The following is a 6813-nucleotide window of genomic DNA, read 5'->3' as shown; positions in this document are numbered from 1 at the left end:
TATCAACATTAGCAAACAAAGCGTCTCCTCTAGAGGCAGGACAAGCTACAGTATTACAGCTATATAGTAGCTCTAAAGTAAGGTTTTATGTGGTGCTATTTCTCTGTTGTTATGTCTCCTACACTCATGGTCATGGCATCTCTGATAACACACTTCTTCTTTGAGGTCCACCACAATTCTATGAAAAGAAGAATTAAGATAATTTGTAATTTGTTCCAGACCATCAAAAAGACCATGTAAAGCAATGCAAATCACAGCGGTAGAGACTCACATGATGTTGTAGCTCTTGTGAAAGCGCTTCACATTGTGGCTCCAGCGGATTTTCTCAAGATCATAAACCAGCAGCAGTTCAGATGCAAAGCAGCAGTCATATACGACATTCAGTTAACAGCATTCGGCTGAAATTATTCCTTTTGTGAATAAGGTGCTTTCAGCAACACGTGGGCATAGAAGTTTCATAGAAGTGAAAGCATGGCACCATCTATTTTTGTTCCTGTCACTTACTTCCTTGAATGCCATCCTTGCACACGAGTGTCAACACAAAATCTTTCACCTCTTTAAATGGAGACTGCTTCTGTTCACCTAACAGGTCTATATGGAGAAGGAATAGTGAGAAGTCTCTACTTCTAGTAGTTAATTGTCAATGATGCAAACAGTAAAGCATGTCATTCAAGCAGGATGGGAAATGAACTTTTGGTCCAACAGTCCAATAGAAATGGTTAATGTTAAATTTCATGTATATTTAAATGTTTATTTTATACTGTTTGTATTTAATGCATATTTTAAGTGAACTACATTGCTGCACTGACCTGAAATCTGAGTTAATTTACTCATTTGTTTCCATAGCTACTCATTAGTTCTCACCTGTTCTGATTCTTGACATCATCTATATAAGCCCTCAGTTTTAGTCAGAAACATTTAATGGGAATAACTATGTATGGAAAATTTACTGTATAAATTAAAATAGTATATCAAATCATTCTGTTATATCTTCCAGATAGTTGAGAACCATCTTTGTACAAAGTTTGGTTAAAAATAGCCAAAACGTTGAGTTTGACTGTATATACAATTTCATGTCTTTTTTTTATATATAAATAACTTGTTCCTGGCATACTCTACAAACGAAATGAAATAAAATAATTCTACATTTATTTCGTATTCCAACCAATTTAATGATAAAAAAAAATAAACTCAAAACTTCGTTTTATGGTTTTCAGGAGAGATGCACTAAGATTAGTGTTAGGCAATCAAATAAATATAAGTGAAATATATATTTCTTTATTTTTTATGTATTTATCTTATTTAAAATTTTCTTTTACGTACTACGTTGTTTCGTCAAGCATGCCTTGCTGAACGCTGATTGGCTGCTGCTAAGCGGTTGCTAGGAGAGATCAAAGACGCGTCGGAGAGAAGCAGCTTGGGAAGTGAAACGTTTCGACAAAACAAAAATGAAGGCACGTATTTCTTTTTTTTACATATATAAAACAGCAATGTCGCATTAAAAAAGGTAATATCTCTGTTTGAAGCGCACATGTGCTTTGGTGAAGACGAGTGTTGGCGTGTTTTTAAGAGCGTCACGGACAGCGTTAGCACGACGGCTAGTGAAGTTAGCTAGCAGTTCATGTCTTAGCAGAAAACATAAATGCGTGTAAATAATATATATAAACATATATATACTTAGCGAAATATCGATTAACTAAAAAAAATGTTAATCTAAAGAACTGGTCGGTTGTAACTTTATCTTTGTTGATAATGTCGTTTAGAGTCATTTGTAAAATGTTATTGTATGACTGTAATTGATCAGCGAACTGTATTGATGTCAAATTTTGATGTTTGTCTCTTTTCAGCGTGTTTTCACGCTGTCAGAAAAGTCCTGGTCTGGATCATGTTTGCAATACAAATGGCAGAAAACAGTAGGAAACTATCTTGCAGTTGCAGGGTGAGAAACTGTTGGTTTATTACTGTCTTTTCAAGGAGCGTGAGAGTTAAAATTGATGTGTGTCATATTTTATATATCCATAGCCCTGACAATTTAGTAAAAATCTTTGATCGGCATGGCCAGAAGGTGAATGAGTTGAATCTCCCTGGGTAAGTGAGCATTCAGACACCTTCTGTATATCTGACACTTTAATTGGAAGAGAGAGCTCTGATGTGATTTGGTTTCTGCATAACTAAAGAGCTATAATTCTTCTCTTTCTGTTGTTGCTCACACTTGGATATTTTTGTGCATGCAGGAACTGTGTGTCCCTCGACTGGGATAAAGATGGCGATATCTTGGCTGTGCTTGCTGAGAAGTCCAGTTCTGTTTACTTGTGGGATGCAAATGTTAACAAGACCTCACAGCTGGACAGCGGCATGAAGTTAGTCGATGTGACGAGAGAGAGCGGACATGTTATTGAGAGTAAACCGATTGAATCTGATTTCAATCATGTTTTCTTGTTGACACAGAGATCAGATGTCGTTCCTGCTCTGGTCCAGAACTGGGCCGCTGTTGGCTGTTGGCACATCTAAAGGAAACCTGCTCATCTACAACCAGCAAACCTCACGCAAGATTCCGGTTCTGGGTGAAATTATATTTATTACAACTTTCAGTGTATTCATAATATGTTTCACATATATATTTTTGGCAGACACATGCACAGAAATAGATTTGCTGTATGCAATAAACTCTTCAAACACACTGGGGGTTTGATACTTCTAATATTTCTTTTAATTTTAAACTTTAAAACTGTTTTGAAAGCTAGGGATATGCCGGTATCAACTTTTCCAATTGCGGTTAATTGCTCATGCTTTCATCACAGTATACGGTATTATCATGGTATTGAAGTTTAACATTGGACATAATACAGTATAATAACAGGTTAAATAACTTTTTTATTATAACAAAAATAACTGAACATTTAAATACAATAAAGCAATACAGAAAAAAATATATAAAGTTAGGTTTTGCACAGATTAAAGTGCAAAAGAACTATAAAGACCAACAGGTATAATTTTACAATAAGACTTCATTAGTTAATCATTAACATTCACAATGAGCAATAGCTACATTTGCTACAGAAGTCATTAATCTTTTTTATTTTATTTCTTAGTTCATGTTAGCTCATTAAACAAAACCGTTGCAACTTTAGATTTTTACAACATTATAAAATATTATACATTATAAAATATTGTAATACCTAAGATTAATGAATGTTCAGACGAATTTTTATACGTTTTTTCAACTATGTTTTTTAGTTTGTTAACTAATGAATTAACCAATGAAGCCCTAACGTAAAGTGTGAACGAACAATAAAGAATCAAAACACTTTCAAACAATTATCTAGGGCATGTTATAGTCCAAATTAAAATGAAAAAAAAAAAAGAGTTTGAAAATAAATAGCCTATTAAGGCTAAATACTTTAGTATTTGGCGCTGTGATGAACATCATAGCGAATACACAAACCTGAATGGCTATTTTAAACTATTTAAATATGGTTTAGAAAGTAGCACAGCTGCTTTATTTATGGGGTTTCCAGAGTAAAGGCTGCTTTTTTCTGCAGTTTAGTGCCATCTGCTGTCAGAGAGTGAATGTGCTTTCATTCAGCGCGTCTCTCACGTGTTCCTCCATGTGCTTCTCATGTGAAATTCGGAATAATTTGTAATATATAATTATTCATGGTATTTAGGAGTGAATATTCATTAGCATATTCATTACCGTGATGTATCACATTTCCGACTACCGACACTTGTCTATTAAAAGCATATTTTCCTCTTTATTTTACTATCTAATCTGGGTAGAAATTTGATTAATTTATGAAACCTGAATTTTATAGAGTGCTGACTAGTTTTCACATCATGCATGTGTTCATGTAGGTAAGCACACAAAGAAAATCACTTGTGGCTGTTGGAGCTCCCATAACCTGCTGGCTTTGGGCAGCGAAGACCGCAGCATAACCATCAGCAACCACGAGGGAGACACCATTCGACAGGTGCGTCAGGGTCCTCAGAGAGAGAGAGATCCTGTAATGCTGTATATGTTGATTGCAGACCTATAAATAGCATAATCTATCTCCCTTTTTTCTTCTTCAGACTTCTGTGAGAGCAGATCCTGCAGATGTTCAGTTCTCAGTGATGAAAACAGACGAGAGATCATCTCCAGGAGAAAGCACTGTATGTTCACAAGCTCATTACTTATACAGTAGGTAGAAATTAATGTAAGAGCAAAATCTTAAATTGCAATAATATTTTTACGCTTTTTATACATAAACATTTTTGCAAAACAATTTTTACAATTTTTATTTTATTTTAAACTTTATTGGAAAATAAAATAACATTTCTAAACCCTAACCATCAAATTTTTTCTTCATCTGCTCAGAAACATTGAGAAGCAACTTTGGCTGCTTCCACCAAATCTGTTTTTTTTTTTTTACGTTGTTTCATGAGTATGAAAAAATATCTATAGATTGACTAAATGATCTTTAATTTACAGGTGAGTGTGGCTTTGGGGAAGAAGACCCTGTTTCTGTTTAATCTGAATGACCCTGATAACCCCATAGAACTGGCATTCCAGCAGCGTTACGGCAACATCATCTCCTACCGCTGGTACACACACACACACACACACACACGCACACACACACACACACACACACATACGCATCCATGCACGCACGCACATACACAGTTTTAATATGCATGTCAAAGTCTGGCTGTAGGTCATTTTATAATTATAATAATACATTTTATTTGTAATGTACCTTTTCTTATACCTAAAGAATACAAAAAAAGAGAAAACAAATCACTCAAATCAAGTAATTGCACATTTAGTTGTGTCTTTCATATACTGAGCACATGTTCCTTCTTTCTCCAGGTATGGGGATGGCTATATCATGATTGGATTTTCACATGGCTACTTTGTGGTCATTTCCACACATATCCGTGAGATTGGCCAAGAGTTGTTTCAAGCGCACAATCATAAAGACAGCCTGACTAGCATCGCCATCTCACAGTCCCTAAACAAGGCTGCGTCCTGCGGGGACAACTGGTAAAAGTGTTCATTAGTATGCACCTCATAACGGTTTCATCCACCAATCTTCTTGTGCTTTGAGATAACATTATTATATCTCCCTGTCAGTATTAAGATACACGACTTGACTGATCTGAAGGAAATGTATGCTATAGTCACTCTGGATGAGGAGACCAAAGGTAAACTTAATATCTGGTGTGTACTCATGCAGTGTATTTGTATGTAAAGCATTGGTTCTTAGTTCTGTGGGTGTTTTTCTCAGGCCTTGATCAGATGTGTTGGACTGATGACGGCCAGCTGCTCGCTGTATCTTCTCAGCAGGGATCTTTGCACGTCTTCCTCACCAAGCTGCCAATATTGGGAGACAGCAGTGGCACTAGAATCGCTTATCTTACATCGCTGCTGGAAGTTACAGTCGACAACCAGGTGGAAGGGGTAAGAGACGACACACAGACATGCAGATGCTTTCTAGTGTGCTCTGGGTGGTCGCTAAATGGCCCAGCTTAAAAGAACCTGCAGATATGGTCAGAGGGATTTTTTTTAACCCGTTGCATCATCTCTGACTGCTTAGAAAATGAATGGCACACCTTATGGAGTCAATATAATGTCGCATTTATATGCAAAATAATTAAGTTTTGCAAACAAAATAATGAATTGCAAAAAAAAAAAAAAAATGTAGTATTGTGAAAAAATTACGTTTTGCCAACAAAAATAAATAATTGTAAAAACATGAATGAAACCGCGTGAAAGCAATGATTTTGCAATGCATATTTTTCCATGGACAGATCTACTAATTTATTTGCAACGCTGCTTTTATTTTGCATTTCAGTCAAGTTTGTTTTCCCTTTGCGCTTCACGTTTTTGTGCGTCTTGATTTCTGGCACTGTTTTGACATGGGGGTGGAGCCAAGGGAATGATTCAGGGCACTTGAGAAACTGCATAGCAACTCTTATGTTGTGTTTTGGCCAGAAAGTTTTTTAGAAGATGTAAAAGTATAATTTATTGATAGTATTTTATCTCTTCTCAGGAGCCCCCCGTTGCTATTGCAGTGGAAGTAGAGCCTAGTTTCATAGCTGTTGGACCATATCATGTTGCTGTAGCCATGAATAACAGAGCATGGTTTTATGCGTTAGGAGACAGTGGTAAGTGAGAACCAGCATGAATTCACATTCACATTCCCTCAGGCAAAGGGGAAAGTTTTGACTTTCTGTATTCAAAGGGAAAGTTCACCCAAAAAAGAAAAATCGGTCATCTTTTGCTCTTCCTCATGTTGTTCTGAACCCATAAGACTTTAGTTATTCTTCACAAATTAAGATATATATGAAATCTCTGTTCATCTTATAAATCAATCATATTTCTTCACAAGACTGCTCGAGTCATATGGATTATTTTTATGACCGTATACGTTTTGATTACTTGGACTTTCAATGCAGGGACAGAAACCTGTCAGATTTCAGTAAAAATAAGGTTTCATTTTGCGTTTTAAATTAAATTAAATTAAATTTATGCATTTAGCAGACGCTTTTATCCAAAGCGACTTACAGTGCATTCAGGCTATCAATTTTTACATATCATTTTAAAATCTTATGGGTTTTTGGAATGACATGATGGTGAGTAAATGCTGACAGAATGTTCATCTTTGGGTGAACTGTCCCTGAAAGTGTGCATGTGTGTGTTTCAGGTGTGGAGCGTGTAAAAGACACGAGTATTTAGGAACAGTGGCCAGTATGTGTCTGAACTGTGACTATCTGCTGCCTTGTTTGAGGGGAAGGTCCAGTTGCATGTGGTAAGAAGACAATCATGTG

General features: G+C 36.0%; 1 pseudogene; it reads left to right on the top strand.

The window, feature by feature from the left end:
• Window positions 1–1346: 1346 nt before the first annotated feature.
• LOC113076764 (WD repeat-containing protein 19-like) lies at window positions 1347–6794 on the top strand (annotated as a pseudogene).
• Window positions 6795–6813: the final 19 nt, after the last annotated feature.

The sequence above is a fragment of the Carassius auratus genome, unplaced genomic scaffold (genome assembly GCF_003368295.1).
Source record: "Carassius auratus strain Wakin unplaced genomic scaffold, ASM336829v1 scaf_tig00021196, whole genome shotgun sequence".
NCBI classification, from domain to species: Eukaryota; Metazoa; Chordata; class Actinopteri; order Cypriniformes; family Cyprinidae; genus Carassius; species Carassius auratus.
This window is presented reverse-complemented; position numbering and strand designations above follow the sequence as displayed.